Source organism: Rousettus aegyptiacus, unplaced genomic scaffold, assembly GCF_014176215.1.
Source record: "Rousettus aegyptiacus isolate mRouAeg1 unplaced genomic scaffold, mRouAeg1.p scaffold_m13_p_13, whole genome shotgun sequence".
Taxonomy (NCBI): Eukaryota; Metazoa; Chordata; class Mammalia; order Chiroptera; family Pteropodidae; genus Rousettus; species Rousettus aegyptiacus.
The window spans coordinates 64,662,045-64,683,888 of NW_023416288.1; the positions used below are offsets into that span (position 1 = coordinate 64,662,045).

At 35.4% G+C, this 21,844-nt stretch overlaps 1 protein-coding gene and 1 pseudogene across 6 annotated transcripts in view; one reads left to right on the forward strand and one right to left on the reverse strand.

Annotated features, from left to right (window-relative positions):
- Positions 1-21,844, forward strand: part of GRM8 (glutamate metabotropic receptor 8) — a 674,240-nt gene that overhangs the window by 612,509 nt on the left and 39,887 nt on the right. The gene's annotated exons all lie outside the window — the stretch shown is intronic.
- On the reverse strand, positions 20,131-20,249 carry LOC118610998 (annotated as a pseudogene).

Sequence of the window (21,844 nt, forward strand, 5' to 3'; positions counted from 1 at the left end):
CTGATAGCAATCCAAAACTAAAATTGTAAAAGTAAGATATCTAAAATCAAAATATATCATATTTGAAATAGACTATTTATTGAATGCCTCCTATGTGCCAAAAACTAGGCTAAGCTCTTTATATATAAATGATCTCCTTTCATCCGTTAGGGGTGAATTTTGCAGATGAAGGAAAGTTAAGTCAAGAATTTTTACATTTATTTCATTAACTATGAGGAATACCTAGGGCTGACCATATTCTGTTTGACTACAGGTTCATGTTTTTAGTTACTACTTTATATTTCTCCATTATACGTAATCTTTATTTTAATCCCTTTTTCTAACAACATTATCTCTATTTTTCAGAGATCCAAACTTGAGAATTAATATACACTGCCTCTTCCCTTTTGCCCTTATCTATACTGTCAACAAATTACATCATAGAGCTTGAATTCTAGGAGAAGAGACTGATTTAAAACTGATGATTCCAGAATAATTACCTAATAAAATGTTTATAGGTGTTATTGAAAATGCTTTGAAGGCTTTTTAGACTAAAATTATTTCTGATTGAAGATAAGCTCAAACCTAAACTTTTCAAATTTTGTCTTTCTACTAACATACTTCATTTCAATAAACCCCATTTTCTTACCAAATCAACCAACCCACGAATTCTTTTCTAACTTACAAAACATCGCAGATTCTAAACATATATGTACTCTATCCAGACATCCATTATTTTACATTTCCAGATATGTGTTCTCTGTTATTCATGAGGCATTTATCAATCTATGCATCTATGGCTGTACATATGATAGTTTCCTCATTCAGAAACTCTTCGGGAAGAGATAATAAATATAATTCTTTTGTTTTTTCTTCCTGACTCTCACTTCTTTCTAGTCCTGCAATGTCTATCGAAGTACACTGCAAATAGTTTTCAACTGAAAGGTTTTTGTCGAGTCAGATAAACAAGAAAGTGATAAACAATTTCAAGCCAGATTCAAGTCAGTATGTGCCAGAGCGTGGAAACTGGGGGAAATGTTCAGACTGAATGGTTCTTGTCTCATTAACATTTCCATGAGCTTGAGAAAGCAAGTTACCTTCTCTTGATTTGTCTCCTTATTTGTAAAATGAGGGCTTGACTGTGTGGTCTCTCTTCCAGCCTCTCTTGGGATGTGAGAGCCTAAGGAATGTCATTGCCCCCAGCATATGTCATTTCCTCGCCATTTCTTTAAGGTCCTGTCTAATTCTAAGATGCTCTTATTGTAGAGAAAATTGTCAGTTACATAGGAGATGGTCAACCACTCAGAGGCATGACCTAATTCTTAAATAAATACGCATGAAGATTATTATGCATATGTAGTAAAGAATGCAAATGAATGCATAAAGCATTTTAGAAGATAAATGTGCTTGAGGCAGTCATCAGTCTCATAAACCTTAATCAAGTGCATTCACAATCAAATAGCATGATACAAACATATGATCCAGAGTCTGAATTACTTTTCCAAAAAGCCCTATGGGGTATGTACTCACACCATATGTTTCTTTCAGTTTTACTGAGATATCTGAGGCAGGAAAATGAAAAAGATATTCAATACTCCACATTAATTTCTGTATTTCTTTGCTCTCTGGTTGAAAACATGAATAAACAAATAAATGTGAGCTATAAGCTACAGCTGACAGTAGACATCTAGTTCATCAGATTTTGTTACTTTAGAATTACCTAGCTTTTCTTTGGTACAGTCTACTCATCATTACTTCTTGTTTATCATTCAAATCATTTATCACTGCGAGAAAGACATGAACCACCGGCTGGAAGACTCTGATGTGATCCCAGAGAAGTTAATGGGGAAAGTAATCTCTTGTTAGAGACTGATTTTGATTTCACCTCACATTAGTGAGTTCCTTATCCCCGTCTACCACACTTTCCTTGTACTTCCAGTTAATGCAGTATCATAAATTGTTCTGCCACAATGCCTTAGGAGGAAAGAAGGGAATTACGTCTACTAGGCAGCCCTCTCTTGACAAATTATAAATGTTGGCAGCAAGAACCAGTTAAGTTCCCTTGTATACCTTTAAATTTTTCTCTCATTTGATTTTTTTTTCTTATTTTACTCCTCCTGTAGACTCTGTGAGAAAGCTGGTATTTTAAAGTCTTTTTGTAATAGCAAAAAATTAAAGCTCTTCTTTTCTTGAAAAGAAATTCGCGATAGTGTAAAACTCAATTCAAGTATGAAAACTTTGTAGGTAACCTGAGTTTTCTTCTTGTTGGTTGAGAACCTTATAGGGCAAACAGATAAATATTTATTTTGAAAAATAAAGACCACATTTCTGATACAGGATATTTTAGAGTCAATTCTAACTGACCACAATGTACAATAGTTATAAATTGTACATTATTTAAACTAAAACCCTGAGCAATTAAATCATATTCAGTCTAATTGCAGGGAGGCAGTATTGTCACAGGCAGTGGTTACAAACATGGATATCTAGCTTGGCTGCCAGGATACAAATCTTGATTTATCCATGTACTGTGTGTTATGTGCTACATATGTGGGTGATGCGCAAAGCCCCAGCTTTCATCTGTAAAATGGGATAACAACAGTATTTAGCAGACAAGATTGGTTAGATTACTCCTTCTTGCTATTCCAGTGTTGGTAATAGTGATGATGATGATATAGATATCCTTTATATTTTGTAACCAACCAACCTAAATCACTCTGACATTCTCCACCTTCTTCGTTCCCTGCTTTCTGTACTGATACATTTGGGTACTTGAGACATTTTCCGTTTATGTTTTTGTTATATAGATTTGCCCTAACCATAGCACCCTATTCTTTCAATATAGACCTCGCTCCAAACATACACTAAATATTTCACATTTTCATCTGGTTTAATGGAGTAGAGCCAACAACTTATTTAATATCAATTATGACATGATTTTGTGTTTAAAGTAAAGTTATATTTACAACTATTTTTATGACTTTAGTATGACTCTAAATAGAAGAGGAGCTGTTAAAACAGTTTGCTTATTTTTCCCTATTCCTTACACTGTCATAAAGGAAATAATCTTTAACCTTATGATTTTTAAAAGATTGCTATGTTCGTAACATAGGATTAAAAAGCATATATTTTCTGGAGGAAAATAACCTCAATTTAATGTCAATCAATGGGAAAATATATTTCTACATAGCTAAATTCACTTTGATACAATTTCTAGAAAGTATCTTAGAGAAAGTAAGGCATATATGTTACATTTTTCAGTTCGAACCCCTCAGATAAATTTCTAAAGCATAGCTTCTTTTTCAAATTGCTTCACATATTCTTTTTTTTTTTCAGAATATTACAATAATTTAAAGCTGTTCCATGTGATTTTATTTTACCAGAGAGTGCTCTTTTTTGCCAGTTCACTACGAGTTTCACACTCTAGCAAGAAGCCATGAATACTTGCTTAGTGTGGTCTCATGTGGCATAACAGCAGCTTTTTTTTTAAATCCTGACAAGCAAATATTTGTTTTCAATCATTTAACAGCCTGAGTAGACTTCAACTTCTGTTTGAAATTATTCCAGCATCATCAATGGCATTTATATTTGGATCTTAGTTTTCTCTAAAGGGTCTTGCCAGATGATCCCACAAATTCTTACAATCAGTTCTCTAGAGGAACAATATTCAGAGTTTCCTCTATTATTTTAGTGAAGAACAGCTTACAAACAAACTCAATGACACATTTTTCTCCATAGCTTAAACTCTCTTTTTTATATCTTATTCCACAATTCCAGTATTCTATTTTGGAATAATTGGTCTATTTCAAGTCATCTCTCCAATTATTGAAATGAAATACTGCATATAACATAGCATCAAAACAAAACAATAAACTATATTTTAAAATATATTTTTATCATAATATCCTGAAATCTCAATGCCCTTGAATAGTAAAGCAAATTTGGAATTATTAATGTGAAGAGAAATTATTAGTATTTACAATATTAAAATATATTGGTTCTGTATGGAATGTCCCAGTTCAGTATGCATTATCATCATTTATGAAACTTATTTTTTTAAAAATGATATTAGGTTAGGTTTGCTAGATTGATTAACTAAAAAGTACAGATGTTCAGTTAAATTTGAATTTCAGATAAACACTGAATAATTATTTTGTTCAATATTTATGACATCCCCAAGTATTATTTGTTGTTTATCTGAAATTAAATCTAAATAGGAGTTCTGTATCTTGATAGGCAACTCTATATTAGGTTGATGAGACTAGATTTGTAAGACAAATGTAAATAACAAACAAAAAGTTAAAATTTTTGAATTTTCTGCTGCAATAATTTAGTAAAACTTTATGTGTATATTTAAGGTATGAAAACATTAATTAACAATGCAGATATAAATTTAAATTACAGGAAAAGCTATATCAAAATAGACCAATGTTCCTTGGATAGATAACATAAAATCAATGGCTAATGGTTGTGGTAAACAAAACAAAGGTCTCCAAAGATGTGAATATGTTGTGTTGCATGACAAAAGGAAATTAAGGTAACAAATGAACTTAAGGTTGTTAATCAACCAACCTTAAAACAGGTAGATTATTCTGGATTATCTGACTGGGTCCAATGTAACCATAAGGGACTTTAATTGTGGCTTTGAACATAGGAAGGGGCCCTGAGCCGAGGAATACAGGTGACCTCTAGACACTGGAAAAGGTGAGAAAAAGTGTTTTCCACTAGGGCCTCCAAAAGGGATGCAACGCTACCGACGCTTGATTTTAGCCCAGTGAAACCCATTTCCAACTTTTGACTTTCAGAACTGCAACTTAAATTTGTGTTGTTTTAAGCCACTGAGTTTGTGGTATTTTGTTACAACAACAATAAGAAACTAATGCAGTAGGTAAATCCTGTGTACATTATTGCTTTAAGGGACTCCTTGTATAATTTTCTGCCATTTTCAGACATGGCATACCATTCCTTAAGAACAAATTATCTTATAATAATAATTGTATGAATATGTTTAATATTAAAAAGTATATAAATGCACAATTTGAAACATAGTATATTAAGATGGTATGTTGTACATTAAACATCTTAATTTATACTTAATTACATGTACGTAGTTGAATGAAGATGCTTTATCCTTATCTTTTTCACATCTGAATATTTATTTAATATGTACAAGATTGACTATATTCTTTGTTAATATACTTTCTTGACTAGTAAGGAAATACTAAATTTAAAAAATGTGTTTATTCAACACATTTACTTTTGTTGTTATTCAACAACAAAAAGAAAATTGCAATAAAATATGAATTGTCTTCCACATTCTCTAAATTCATTAGTGTGCTAATCTCTCTTTTTTAAGAAGTAATTTAATTATAAATATAAAATATCACATTATGGAAAAATCGGGAAACAGAAAATGAAAAATAAAAACACTTATACTCTTATCCATCTAATGCTCATGCTATAGTTTGAAAGAATGTTGTTTTTTTTTTTTTCCAAAAGTGTGTTTCAACCTCTTTTTTAAAAAAATTATATTCTAAGTCATTTTGTGGAATACAGTAATATACCAGTTGTACTTAAACATTTTCCTGATTTTGAACATTGTTTTCTCTGAATTTTCAATTTGATGCATGCTGATATAAGATAAAGTCATGGCAAAAATGGGAAAGTAAAATTCAAAATACAGGTGAAATAAAAGTTGTACATATTCTCATTTATTTCTACACTTACATCTTTAGTTTAATTTTATAAGAATTTATCTTTTTTTCAGATTTAAAAGTTTTAAAGTCGTAGTCAAATTTTCTTTTTCCATATGTCATTTTCTTGCATTTCTGACCTCATTTAACTTTTCATTCTCCATCTTCAAGGTATTGAGTAGAAGCATCACGTGGGAGAAGAAAAGTACCACCATTAACTGAGCTCCTATCCTGAGCCCAGGACTCAGTACTATATGTGCTTTTATTGATCACGGTTTTATAAAGGCCACATCATAAATATTCCATTTTATTATAGTAAAACTTGGTTTTACAGAACTTAATGAGTTGTGAAGCTGAGACTTAAACCTAGATTTGGCTTTCAAGCCTAAGTCTCCAAAGTCTGAATGAATGTTAAACTATATTGTTCTCCTTCATTTTAAGCATTTACTACACATTTATTGAAGCAGGCTACTATAAAACCACTTAGAAATTGAAATGCACCTTACCCTTTATGGAATGAAATCTGACTGCTTGTTCGTATTGCAAGCCAACAGGAGAAACAAAAGTAGATGGACTATAACGCCAGCATATGCTGCACTTTCCAGGGCTGAGTTACTAGATATTAAACTCCTGGGTACTATTTTCTTCATCTCTGATTTTCCTGTATCCAGGAGAGTGCTTGACACATAACAGATATGCAGGAAACTTTTGCTGAAAGAATGAACTGATATATGAGTACATGAACTAGGCTAACTCTGTTCTCTCCACATGGTTTCTTTATAGAACCTGATGGTTGAAATTGTGTTTTTGAAACACCCAAAGAGAATGTTGAAAAAAGTTATACATAGGCAGTTTTAATTTATGAAGTTATTATTATTTTTTGTAATATCAACTGCTGATTGTGATAGATTTGAGATAATTATTTCATCTATTTTGGTTGATTGAGAATTAATGTGGACTCACAGGTCTCTAAATCTCCCTCCTCTCACTACCCATTTTCTCAGTGCTCCTATTCTTTATCTTTATTTCAGAACCTGAAAAATAGGTTTCACCTGAGTTCAGATTCATTTATCTAAAGATAAAAATAAGAAGAAGGGAAGAGAGTTTATAATGAAGGAAAAAATCAGGCTGTGACAACATGATAATAACCATCGATGGAGGAACTTAAGGGAAGAATGAGTAGCCATTATGTTGACAGTGTTAGTGTGGGCTGAGAAAGGCTATGTTGCTCCCAGCTGCATTGTTCAGATTTGTTAGTGCCCCACCGAACTTCCCTAAGATGCCTTGAATCAAGAAATACTAAAACTGAAATTAATTAGGTAGAGCCAGGGGTAGAAGTTAAAGCTATTGAGTTTGGGTATCCTGAGTGCCATCAGCCTTTGACGGAACACCCAAACAGTATTTACTGTTTCTACCCCTACACAGACTGGTGCTGGGATTCTTCATGTAGAAAGTTACCAAAGCTTCAGAATGAGGACTGTACCCATTTATTATAAACAATATGATTTTACTGTGGTAAACACAGAGTTTTAAAGTATATGAATTCTATAAAGAGTTCCCCAAATTTCCTCTTTAACTTAGAAGTCTATTTCTTTATCGATGGACTTAGACTTGGAAACATCAAATTAACCCAATTTTGGAAAGCCTACAAAGACGGAAAAAGATAATTTCATTGTCACAATCCAGAAAATTGGTAATTACAGGAAGACTCTAGGCTTTTTATAATTGATATTTTAAAACAAAATGACATCAACTCTGCCTTTTGTAGCTTTTGGCGTTGTGATCCATAAAAATAATGGGTGCATTTTCAAACGTTGAGGTCATAGAAAATGAGGAATAATTTGTATTTTTTTTTAAAATGTCTGAATCTTTTTCTCACCTAATGATGGCAGCAACAATAGCTCCTACCTCCTGGGAATATTCCTTCTTAGAGGGAAAAGAACCGTGGGGTAGAGGAGACTTCAGAGTTGTCCATCTCAGCTCTATTTCCAGATCTTCCCAGTGAACTTCAAATACATGCTTTAGATGGTTGAGATACTTTCTTCCCTTTCTTTTACTTTGCTTCTGAGGAGTACAGAGGCATCATGAAAATGGCCGAGGCCTCCTAATTCTGTGTTCCAGGTATAGATTACGGTGTCAGCAGCAGCTGTATCACAAGTTGTAGACATCAAACAGAGCCACGAGCTGATGAACCACAACACATTCTGGATGGTTAAGTTCTGCACAGTAGTGAGAATAAGCGATAATAGGGAAGGCACAAGAGGTCAGAGTGTCATGTGTTGAGACCAAGTGTCAAGAAGTTGGCAGATGGCACTTTATCAGTCATGTTCTCCGGCATTGCTGCCAGGTCTCCTACATTTGCCAAAGAGAAGCAAATGAATCCCACTCTTTGCTTCTCCCATCCTCCTGTACTAGTTATTAATCCACATGGAGACAATCCCTTCCTTAGCCTTCATTTCTGTGGTGTTATCAAGATTCTTAATCTAGAGATTCATCTTCTTATACTGGCTAATTCTTTCTTTTCAGGACTTAGAATTTTTGTTTTAACTCAGTCTTCTATGTGCTCAGCTTTCTTCTAGACCCAACCCCAAATAGGATTTTGCCACTGATTTATTTTCCATTTATTTTTTCCTTGACTTTTATGGTATTCTTATGTGTTTTATAACCACAGCCAAAGCTGAGAACTTTCTCATTGCTTTAACATTTTGAGTTTTGCCAAATTAACTGAAAAATTATTAACCATCCACATTATCCCAATGTTTTTCTAAATTCTCAATGGTATGCTCCTTGGCATTTGCCCTACATTTAATTTCCTACAGTTCCTAAAATTTGATCCTATTAACAAACAGTTAACACCATTGTTTATTAAGGTACATCTTGTTCATCTTCTTGATAGCCTTCTCGTGATGGCCTCAGGGGAACTTTCCCTCAACGGGATAAGAAGCACAACCCACAGAGCCAATCTCACTACAATCCACCTTGGAGGGAAAAATGATTCTGAAAACTCAAGAGGTGTTATAAAATTGCCTGGTTGCCTATGAATTTGTCCAGGGTGTTTTCATTCTGAAATTCTCAAGGCGATATCTTGCTAAGATTACATAATTCAATTCAGCTTTCCCTTAGTTATGTCAAAGTCCATCATACCCATTGCTATTAGAATTCAATGTAGGTAAAAACCAGGAAGCAGTGGGTGATCATACTGTAGCAGACTTGAATGGACAGCACAGTCCTGAAATACTAAGCTTTCCACTGAGCTTACCCTTAGTGACATCTGAGTTGCCCACATACATGGAGACCATGCAATAGCCGCTACCAGCATTGCTGATCCTCCTACTCCCCACGCCCTGAGCAAGGAAGACTACTTATGGGCGTCTCCATGGGAAGAAAGGGCAATTTTATCCAAATAGTAATGTGTATAAATATTAAGAGTATCTCCAAATGGCTTTTACCTGTTTCTTTCATCAACACTCTGACTTCGGTTATATATATGAAGTTCAGGTTGGGAAGATACGGTGCTAATGAGTCCAAGGATGCAGGTTAAATCTCCACATAGACTATAGAGGAATCTTCAAACCAACTATGTTTAAAGACTGGTTTCAAAGTTTGTCAAAATATTTCACAAATATATGTTAATGTGACAGGGGAGACTACAAAGGAATATGTATAAAACACAATGTCAGCATTTAGAAAATTTTAAAGATCACTGAAGAAATTGTCTATCAAGAATTGATGCCAACCAGTATATGTCTACATGATGTGTCAATATGTCCAGTGACTAAAAGCTCTTTACCTTCCAAGCTAACTTACAGTTGCCACCAATGACTCTAAGTCTTTCCTTAGGCTGGGTTAAAATTTATCTCTAACTTATATTACACTGATGGGACCATAAAAAAATCAAGGCTAACCCTCCATCCTCCATATAGCAATCAATCAATCTTTTATATATTTGAGGACAGCCATCATGGTTGTTTAAATCTCATTTTCACTTTAAACATGTTTATTTTCTTCAAAAGTCCTTTAAATATTTTGGGGTGTTTTTTTTTTCATTTTAAATATTCAAAAAGTCCCTTTTGAAATTTTTCGACAAGAATAAAGCAGAATATGCCAAGAGAAATTGGAATAACACAAGTCATTTCTATCAGGGAACTGGATTCTAAAGATTTCTTAATGAATGCTAAGATCACATCACCTTTCATTTGGAAGCTGTATCAACTCTTGAATCATCTTGAGCTTATTTTCAACTAAAACCCATGTCTTTTTAAAATGTGTTGCTTCTGATCTATGGATAGTGTTCAATGTCATTTGTACAGTCCTTTACAGCTTTCAAGTCCTGCTGTATGTCTTAGGAAAGAACTCAGAAGAGTTTCTGCTTCATACCAAATGAGTTCTGCAGCACTAGATAAATATGTGCTGCTGTGGCAGCTTTGTGATTGTGTCAGGAACATCTTATCTACGTCCTTCTTCTGGCCATGGGGACTTTAGTATTGCTACAGCTGAGTATAATCTGATTTACAGGTGATTTCCCCATTCCTTCTTGTAACCAACTGTGTGTGTGTGTGTGTGTGTGTGTGTGTGTGTGTGTGTGTGTGTGTAAGCTTTCTATCCAAGTATTGTCAAAATGACAAGGAAGGGAAAAACTGTCCCATTTTTCCAAGCTTTATTCACACTTACAAATTGCAAATTCTCGCCTGTATTATCATGATAATTTTATTATATTTATTATCTCTATCCTATGTATAGATACCTCTGAAGTCATTTAAGACATTTTATGCCAAAATGTTTTCTCCTTAAATGTCTAGGTACTGTGATGAGGCAGTCCAGCATAATGTATGAACAGTGGGGTCAGATAATCTCAATTTCAAATGCAATCGCCACTATTTGCTATTATGAGATTTTTAGCAAGTGATTTAAATCAATTAAACCACATTTAAAACAATCTGTGTATTGGAGGCAATAATTACCTACCTGAAAGGGACATTGAAACACTGAATTAGATATCTTTCAAGTACCTGGGACATAGTAAACACTCAATGAATGACTATAATCCTTACTTTTATTATTACTTGGCTTTATTGCAGTTTCTACACTACATTTATCTTTCACAATGTGCTCAATTTGGAATTGATTCCACAACTTAATATGGGCTTTTATTCATCTCCTCCCTCCACATTCATTTAAATTATTTATGATCATTTTAGCTGTTCTCTGAAGAAATATATACTTTCTGAATCACACAAAATGACGTACTTTGTCTCCTCAAGGGTCTATCTTTCTGGTACTGTAAGTGACATCCCAGAAATCAAAATCCTATAATATTGCATTACCTATGCAGCCAGCTCTCATCCAGGAGTCACATATCTATCCTCATATTTTAACTATAAACGATAAGAAAAATATTAAAAATAACTTTTATACTTAGATAATTACTTTCCTTCCCTGTCTTAAGAGTTCCAATGCAATTCCCAAATTTATTCTGAAATCATCATTCATCTCACTGCAGCCCCAGGATAATTAGGAATCAGTAGCAATTAGTGGATTCGTTAAGGCCCCACAATCAGGTTTGTGTTATGGAAAGACAATCACAGATAGATCAACTTAGTCAGGTCTTGGTAGCACCACTTCCATTCATGACCTCCACTCATTATTTTTCTTGCAATCATTATTATTGTCTGATAATGATTTATTAATGGTCCTGATTTATTCGATGAGACAGAATTTCACATAGTTCATTCTAGGGTTGCAAAATTTCTTTAAACTTTTTCTTATAAATGTCATCCATTTTTTAAAACACATGCTAGGTTATTTGAGAGGAAACTCATTTGACTTAACTGACTTACCTCTCAACTCTTAGTTGATGGCAGTAAAACAAATCTCATTCACTTATGATACCAAAAGATATATAATATACGAAGATATAATGAAACATGAAATTTAGGCCAAGAACTCACATCAAAGTATAATTTCTTTCTCATTCATAACTAATGAATACTGTAAGGTGAGGGTTTACTAAACTGCTTACATGCTGCTGTCCTATACCTATGCTGCCAACACAGACGCTTTCAGTATCACTATCAATAAAACAAAGGAGATTTCACAGTGAGCAGGGAGGATGGAGAGAGGGAGAATCCAGGGCCAAGAAGAAATGTCTTGATTGACAGAAGTGGGTTGTTGTTGAACGAGCTGAAACCATGGAAAAGTTGGAGTGGGTCATAGGAAAGTCGGTTTGAAGAAGAGGGGTGTTATGTAGGGCACTGTTTCTGAGGAGACATGCCCCCAGAAGAAGGACCTGCTAATAGAAGCAAGTGCTTCATTTAGGCCCCGGGCATCATTCTAGACCCCAGCCATAGGGAAGTTGGTCCTTTAAACTGCCAGTTGTTGAGGGAAAATATAAACAAATTAAATTCTAGGAAAGAAAAGAATTCAGGACTCTAGGTAGAGAAAGTATTGAGAAGTAGTTATTGAGTCCCTGTAGTTTACATTTTGCCAAGATAGAGAAGTCCGTCAAAAGAAATGATAATATATCAACAGTTATAGTTATATTAATAATAATCTCTCATTACAGAAGAGGAAAAATTACATATTTACAGCCCAATATTTATTATTTATTAAATTCCAGGCATTGGTCTAATAGGAAGTTCTAAATGTCATAAACTATGACAACAATGTCATATGCTATAATGAAATATTATTATTTCATTTTATAGATGAGATGGATGGAGAAATTGATATATAGAAAGGAGTGATGACTTGCCTGAAGTCACAAAGATGGGCAAGTTGTAGAGCTGGGATCTGAAGTCATGATGTCTGGCTTCAGAACCAAGTTCTTTATCACCATGCACACTGCCACAGGGCAATTATGTGGGAAAGTAGAAGAGGGAGAAGCACTTATTCGACTGTGGGTAATTTGGAAGACTTTGTTGAGAACCTCTCAAGGTTGGGTGAGCTTCCTCTCCTTGTGCTTCTGTGATAGCTGTTGTATGCCATGCCCGTGCAATTCACTGCATTATATTTTACATGTTGGTTTGCATCTGTATTCACCACGGCGTTGAAAGGAGGAATTGCCTTTCAGTTATGCATCCTTGTTGCTTAGCAGAGGCCACACAGAAAGACATTCAGGAAAGTTTCTTGAGTAAGTGGACTAGTGAGGCTTTAAATGATGAGTATGGTTTTCAGAGGTAGAAATAGATTTACTGAGAAAGAAAACTCCCTTCTGGGAGTTTCCAGCCAAATAGGCAGAAGATCTGAAATCCACATTGCCAAGACAAGAGTTTTGCAAGGGGCGTGTGTGAAAGAAGCACCATTTTAAAGTGGGGTGGGGGACACATAGAAAGAACAGACTGAGAGCTCTGTTTACTTAATTCGTTCTGGTTTGACTCTACCTAGTACCTGCAACTATAGATGAACAGAATTGGCAGAACTGAGCAATTGTGCCTTTCTTGCTCCATTTGTTTTGGGGAACACTGGTTTTGCCCATGACTTTGAAGGGTTCCCAAGCCACCACTAGGATGGACTGCCTTTGTGGGGGGAAAACATTTGTCAGTATATAAATTCTGTTAGGAATCTCATGGAAAGAACTGCAGTCTGAATGTCTATTCAAGGAGATACTGAAGGTATTGAATTGGGGCCATTCTCATCAATGTTCATGTTAATTAGAGGTAAGATTAATTAATAAGCCTACACTATTAAGACACTAGAGGAAATAGAGGTGATGAGAGAAAGAAAGCAGATGGCCATGGTTTTTATATATCTAGAAGTCTGCTCATCCAACAAATCAATTTTAGTCCCAGTAAGGGTTTGCTGCATCCATCAATCTGAAACCTAATTGGTGACAAGAGTTGCTTTTTCTGTTCATTATTCCACTTTAGAAACTTGAAACTGAAAAATTACTCCAACTGCACAATTGAAGACCTTCATTTTTCCTTCTTCATATGAAATACCTCTATTATTTGGCTCCACTACCAGGTATCATTACCTGCTAGCTGGCAAATTTGATATTTTGCACTCTAGTTAGTAACAAAAACTTAGGTATTTGGACATTAGTAGGCAAAAGCTGGTTTGCACTACACTTGTAAAATTTCAGGCACAAAATCATGCCACCTTTGTAAACTGTGGAAAATATTTTATTTGGATAAATGAACCAGGGAAAATCAATTGACGCCATAGGTTAGTTATTTTTATTACATATATATGTAATTTAAGCAGAATAATTTGGAAAATAATTGGCAAAATGATTGATGAAAAACAATGTTTTATATGTCTATTGAGACATAAAAATTTAAAAGTCATTAGCTGCAAAATCATCGGTACATTGATGCTGTACATTATATATCATCGTAAATGTAGTGAATAGAAAAAAATAAATCAATAGGAAAAAGTTCATGTTCTCAGGAAAAGAAAATTTTGACTTACACAACCAATATAAAACCTGAATTAATGTTGAAAATCAAAATTTACAGTGAATGTTAAAATGTTTCACTTTTGATTTAATAAGACTACATCTTGTCAACATATAATATACATAGCTTGATTAGTAATTAATTATGAAACATTTCACAACTATAAGCATCTATATGATTCCCTGAAAAGCGAATTTCCATAAATCATGTCTACATTTCCAAAAGGGTACTTTCATAAAAAGTTTTTGGATTTTTTTGGGGGGGGAAATGCCTTATTCAGATATTGTCAAACTAAACCCCATGACCAAAATGAAGTGGGAAATAAAAAGGGAAACATTACTGAGGATAAACTAAATTACGTTGTGGTAACAAAATAACCCCAGATCTCAGTGGCTTATCAGAACAGAGGTTTGTTTTTTTCTTTCATGCAAAGCCTGCTATGACTTCAGTGACTCTCTCGAGCCACTGTTCTCCGTATGGTCACTCAGCAATGAAAAATGCTTCCATCAGGTGGTTCCACTATCTCCATGTGCGAACCCCACAATCACCGTAGCAGAAGACGAAAGAACTGGAGGGTCAAGCACTGATTTTTGGATGCTTCAGCCCAGAAGTAACGTGCCGCTCCTGCTCACATGTACCAAGTCTTACCTAGTCACATTCTCCCCTTTTCTGCATGGAGCCTGGAAAGGTGGGAGGGTACAATGCTATTTAGGGTAGTAACTATCTTTTTTCCCCAAAGTAAAACATACTTTTTATTTCTGAGATATGTACCATGGTAAAAGACTTTAAACTCTAGTTTGTAAATATGCCAGGATTAGAATATTCATTAATAAACTATCACCACATTTGGTTGCTAAAAATACATCTTTTTTGAAAAAAAAATGTATTTTTGCTAGATATTTCTAGCTTTCTAGTACCATGCCCATGTCATTATTTAATGTTCTCAGCAACAATAATTTGGTCAATATTTTTTGTTTTCTCAAGCTTTTGCTCATTAAGGAAACTTTAAGCTAATTAGTTCCATGAATGGTCTCATATTTGGCAATTGGTCAGAACCACAATTCATATTGGTCTTATATCATGTCCTTTGACCTTCTTTCTCCACCTGGTACCTGTTTTTGCTCTATTCCTACTTTGCTTTTGTTGCGAGCCTTATTCTCTCAGCTGTAGGTCTGCTTCCTCTTCATAACAGGAGACAATGAAGGCTAGATTCCAGTCACATCTCCTTAGCTCAGCAGCTCCAGCAGAAAGAAAAATTCTTTCTCTGGAAATGATATCTCGGTTCTTGAGAATCACTGAGGTTGGTCCTCCTTGAGTCTCACTCCCTTTCACCTAACTCCACTTGTCAGGACGATGTTCTAGTGCAAGACTTGGGAGCCGTGATCATTCCTTTGGTGGATGGCTGGCTGGCAAGGGCCTTTGCTTGACGGCACCACTGGAATCACCTCAATTGTGGAGTGGGGAGCTGTTCCCAGAGGAACAGATAGGTCCCTTCATCCTATGTCCTCTGCACATGTGTGATAATTAAATCTGCTTTTCTCACCCTGTGTCTATATTAGACACCCCAAACAACATATTATAAAGTACACATTCAGTCAACAGCATTTTTAGTTCTCTAATTTTTAAATGTATTAAATAGCATTGAATTGGAGATAAGAGCATTTTCAAATTGTTTACCAAGAATAACTAATAAGAAATAAGAATCTGAAACTATTTTGTACTATTATTATATATAATATGTCATATTATATACACGATATATATAATAATTTTAGAACATTAAGAATCTGCAGAGTTTTACTATGAGTCTTAGTATATAAACCAATGTTTTCTTTTTCTGTCAATATTTTACCAAACTTTCTCTTTTTTTACTTAAATGTATTGGGGTGACATCGGTTAATAAAATTATATCAATTTCAAGCGTAAAAGTCAATAATATATCACCTGTATATTGCATTGTGCGTTCACCACCCAAAGTCGAATCCCCTTCCATCACCATATATTTGACTCCTTTACCTTTTCTACCTCCCCTCCTCCCTCTTTCCCTCTGGTAACCAATGAACTGTTATCCGTCCGTGTCTAAGAGTTTTGTTTGTCTTGTTCATTTGTTGCTTTAGGTTTTATATCCCGCAAATGAGTGAAATCGTATGATTCTCAACATTTCGTGTCCGACTTACTTCATTTACCGTGATTACCTCAAGATTCATCCATGTTGTCACAAATGGCAGTATTTGATCTTTTCTTATGTCTATATACTAATGATGATATATCAGAAAAAAAAATTCTTTTGCTATTGTAACAGAAGGAACATCCAAGAATAAACTTAACAAAGGATGTAAAGGACCAATACACCAAACTTTCTTTTTTTAAGTCAAGTACTAATATTTGTTTTAGCCTTTAAAATTGGCATTTTTTGATATATGTTATACTGTTTTGTTTATTAAAAAGAGAAAGTCTATTTCTGACACTTTAAGTAGATAATTTTGGAAGCTCACTTCTTCTCTCTGCTATAAACAGATCCTATAGGAAGGCTTCTAAACTACATTTGGTCTGATTGCACTGCCCTTGCATACCTGACAAACAGGCTCCCATACTGTGTCCTTATTTAGCTTGTCACCGTAAAGGTAGACGGTGCTTTTCACTGCTATGGCATTAAAGGACAGTTAGCTGTTTTCCATTTTCTCCCATTCCCTAGTGATTGTCAGATTTTGTTTAATTTTTTTCATTTTTGGAATGAGCGCTTCCAGCCTCTGCTGCCCGAATAAGTGACAGAGGCATCTGCTTATAATGGCAGGTTCTTCACCATTAAGACAAAGAGTTTATTACTGATGCCGGCAGGTCATATGGTAACTCTAATCAATCCAGCCTTGTTGTTGGCCTTGTTCTGAAGTGTAAACCAGTTCTAGTCGTCAGCCTCTGAAAAAATTTTATGAGCATCTGTTTTCTGCCAGGCATTGATCACTCCTGCCATAGTCACCCTGCCACTACATTCAAGTCCTCTTATATGATTAAAGTCCATCCTGTTGACAGTTGACCTGACCAGATTTGCTAGCAGCTCTTTCTGGACCCACATACACTGCTTTCTTCCTTTTCGTAACAGCCTTCATTGATTGTCTTACTCTCTGACACCAACTTCCAGCCTGCCGGTACCTGCTTTCTGGCATGGTATTTGGATCTCCTGATGAGTTTACCAGGTCTCTAGACCTCATCCAACCTGATCTAACCCGGTCCAGAGTCATCCAGGCTCCATGATGACAGTGCTTGCGTTTTTACTTAATCCATCCTTTACTCATTGTTGTTTCCAATAAATATTATCTCTGCCACTGCTGCTGACCTGTCAACCTTTCCTCCTCCTTTTTACTTGCTGTTCCTGCTTTTTTTTTTTTTTTTCCCACTGACTGTAGCTTTCCCCATGCTTCTTAGGCTCCACATGGTTAACTAACCTGAGGGCACCAAGCGTCTGAGGTTAGGGTCTGAGTTCTTCTTAGGTGTGATCAGATGGGTAACCCACTGTATGATGGATACTTTTGTTTCCCTGACCAAATATTTCTTTGTCTAAAAATTCTGGAAATTCTATGGCTCTGGAAGTTTGACTTTTAGATAGTGAACGTTTCAGTGCACTTCCATAATAAAGCCATGTTCCCTCAGCTTTTCTATGCATTTTAAAACATCATTTTCCAGCTCTATATTCATTTTTTAAAAATCTGTAAAAGGGAATCCTAACAGTTACTTTTCTAATTATCCTGTCATTAAAAATAAATAATTCATTCAGAACTTATGGAGATCCTTTTATAAATTATGTGTTGTGAATACAAAGTCTTAACCATTATACAAATAAGTATGTTATTGCTAGTTGGATGTAAAAAGAATATAAAGCATTTAGAAAGGAATTATAAGAATAAAGTACAGTCTAAAATGATTTGTTTTTAAAAGGTCAGACAAATTAAGTATGGTTTTGTAAACAGAAACTAAGTAGACCATAACAGACAACAAAGAACTTAATGATCTACAAAATAAGCCAATATTCATACAATGTTACTTTGATATAATGCAATTAAAAATAAATCTAATCCTTTTGGGGTTGATATAGTACCACATAATTTATATTATAAGGGATTAAAAGCTATATAAGGAAGACCTCCTGAACTGGCTAGCAAAACTAAGCCTCTGGTATATCATAATTGCTAATGTTTATTCATTCACATTTATTACTATGTGCCAAACACTGTTGAGAGTATTTTTCATTCAGTAACTTACTGATTCCTCACAATCTCCCTGAGAAGTGGTTCCCATTACACTGTTTTACAGTAAGGAATCTGAGTGCAACTCTTCCAGGGTCACATAATCTTAGGTGGTAAAGGATGGAACCAAACCCAGCTTGTCTTTCCCCAGGATGCACGGTCTTAACCACCCGGCCATACTGCCTTTTTTCCAAATCTCTATGAATGTTCCTTCTCTGTGATTTTTGCTGCCTCTCCTTTCTTTTCCTTAGTCTTAAATTTTGATGTTGTAACTCTAAGTTTCCTACTTTTCTAACTCGATGTTCTTTCTTGGGTGAATGCCTTGTTTCCTCTTCCTGGGGTTGTTTCCCAAACATACTATTCTGACCTGTGTCCTTTCCTCTGAGCGCCATACCATATCTCCAGGTGCTACTGCATATATCAATTTATAGGTCTGGAAGGGATTTAAAACAAAACAAATTTAAAAAAAAAGAATCATTGCTTCTCTTTCAGTTTCAAATCTCTGCTCATGGCTCCCTCTCTGACCCTAGGAATCTGGACTCCTTAGTCTCCTTTACTTCACACATGGATTCTATCACCAAAATCTCTGAGTTCCAAAATTCTTCAGAAGCCTCTTAAATCTACCCTTATTTCTTCATAACTAATACACTCAGGAGGTTCAAGTCTTTCTTATCTCTCATCTAAACTAACAAAAATCGGTCAATCTTCTAACCACTAACTTCCTCTGCCCCCTAAAGTCTATCCTGCACTCTGCATCCAGTGTTAATTTTCTAAACGTAAAAGAGAGACAGAGACAGAGAGATAGACAAACAGAAAGACAGAGAGAGGAAGTAAGAAAAGCCTCAGGGTTAAAAAGCTTTGTGGATTTCCCAAGTTCCAAACTTCCTGCTACGCCTCCTCCTTGACCCACATATCACCTTAAGCTCCAGCCATTCTAAATTTTTTACTGCTACTGAACATGCTTTCTGTATTACTTTTGTCTGGAAAACACCAAACCTATTGCCCCATAAATTCCTTACTTCTTCCCTTCTTATTTCTCTCAAACTTAATCTGTACTACTATTTAGGTGTATGTATTTGCCACTTGACTATAGCTGTAGTACAAGGATCACGTTAAAGTCATCTTGATATCTTTAAAATGTAACCTGATGCTTGGCACAAAGGAGGAGTTTAAAAGTTATTCCTGAATAACAGAATGAATGATATTTCATGATTTCCCTTAAAAGCACATTTTAGTGTACCTAGCTAAACACTGTGTGTATACGATATCAACAAAATTATTTAACTTATAGTGGAAACAGAATAGTCATATTAGTTATAATTTTTATTTAAAATGACCACATTACTAGCCTTGAATTAATGCCACTGAATACTTAATGTTCTAGCTTGGACATTAACATGAGTCTGTCCTGCCTTGTTCTCTCCTTGTAAAGAATCATCTGCTGTTGATAGTTCTTATGAAATATGAAGGCTGAAAGAGAGCTGTATCTTGATCTGTGCGTATACATATATAAAATTAATTGAGCTATAAATCTAAGATTAATATTCTCTATACATGTTTTAGTCTGTATCTTATACATAGCTTAAAAAGTAACAAAAATTTAAAAAGTTGAAGGCCTGATGACTTCTCAAATATAAAGAATCTAGTTATTAAAGATGCCAACCCTAGTCCTGTGCTCTGTTCCATTTTATTGTTTTTTTGTTTGTTTGTTTTGGTTTGGTTTGGTTTGGTTTGGTTTTTTAGGCGAGGTAACCCTTGGTTGACCTCACAGATTGCAAGGACCTTGTCAGTTTATAATCCCTTATTTTTTTTATTTTTTTACTCCTACAGTACCCGGTCATCCTAAGTGGTCTCCCATCCAAGAACTAACCAGGCCTGACCCTGCTTAGCTTCTGAGATCAGATGGGATCAGGCTTGTTCAGAGTAGCATGGCCGTAAACTCAGTTCCATTTTAAACAACCACAAAAGCAACAATTAAGCTGTTAAACATTAGATACATTCGAGTCGTTAATTTTTGGCATTGCTTATCTAATTATCTTACAAGGAGCTTTTTAATATATGCTTACTGTGCTCAGTCTGGGTCTACTCAAGGAAAGCAGAAATGTCAGTAAGTATTACAACAGAGAAAATTTTAAGAAGAGAGTTGGTTGCAAAGGTGTTAGGTAGCAAAAAGTTAAAGGGAATACTGAAGTACCATAGTAATAAGTTCAAAAAACAGCTACTACTGCCTAGGGCTGGAGAAATAAAAGGGGAAAACCTAGAGTTATCAGAACCTTGAAGCGAGTAGGAAAGGCCTTGTGGATTTACGATTCGCACTTTAGTGCAGGAAAGGTTTTCTGTGTGGCAGAGCTGGTACTCCAGGACCAAAGGAGGGGGCCTTCAGAGCTGGGGCTCAGACCTCTGAGGAGGGAGCCCTGGCCAGCTGCTGCAGGTACCTCGGGAGCCTGAAAAAGAGTTTCCTAGACCTAGAGCTCATTCCTCTGAGAAAGGCAGCTGCTATGCCGAGCTAGTTTTTATCAAGGGGAGCCTCAGGCTCCTCTAATAGTGATGCCAGGAAATGGGGATAAGAGCCACATGTTGCCTTTGGGGTAAGGGTCATTGTCTGGATGTAGAAAGTCCCTTCTTGCTTGCCTTATCGTACAGTCTCCCTCCTGTAACCCCTATTGGCACAACAAAGCAGAAATCCAGCTAACATGAAGGAAAATACTTTACAAGAACCCGGCTCCAACATCACAAACCAGATGGTGCTAGGAGACAGCAACTTCGAAACCTGAAAAATAATAAATCTTAATTTTGAATAAATCTCTCATAAATTCTTCCAAATAAGAGAGGTCTGCCTTTGTTTTCCCAGAGACTTAAAAAAAAAAAATGTGTCTGGTAACAAAATAAAAATGCACTTGTATTCATGTCATGATATCCTATTTTATGACAACAGTAAATATAGAAGAAATTCACTATAGGTCAATAACTTTAATTTCTCCTAATTACCAAGTTACTTTCATCACTTAAAGTGAAATAAATACATAATTTATTACCCATAATCAAATTTTATGTAACGAAAGGCCGAATTTGACACCTTAGCTACATTATGTCCATTAGTTCTCTTTTACATGTAGTATCAAAGTGAAACTTGTATGTATTGGTACAGAAGAGGTCAGAAGTAAGGTGAAAAAAATGAAGAAATAAATAACACTATAAAACATTTACCGTCAATTGCCAACTTGTTAATTGGACAAAAACAATAGAGCCAGCCAGCAATGCCATTTCCTCCCACTTTTCTGGAGACACAGTGTCTCCTGTGCGGGTCAGCGTTTTCCGCGGAGTGTTTTTCAGTTGCCCGTGGTGATGCTCCTGAAAGGGGCTTCCCAAGCAGAGGTCTAGCGACTGGGGCCCCGCAAACTAAGCACTCTTGCTGGAAGCTCAGTCTCCCAGGGCCCCATCAATGCTTAGACATCTACGCTAACACCCCAGCTTCTGAGGTCCCGGCCAAGAGATTTGGATGCCTTTTGGCCCTAGACCCCATCATCTTCTTTTA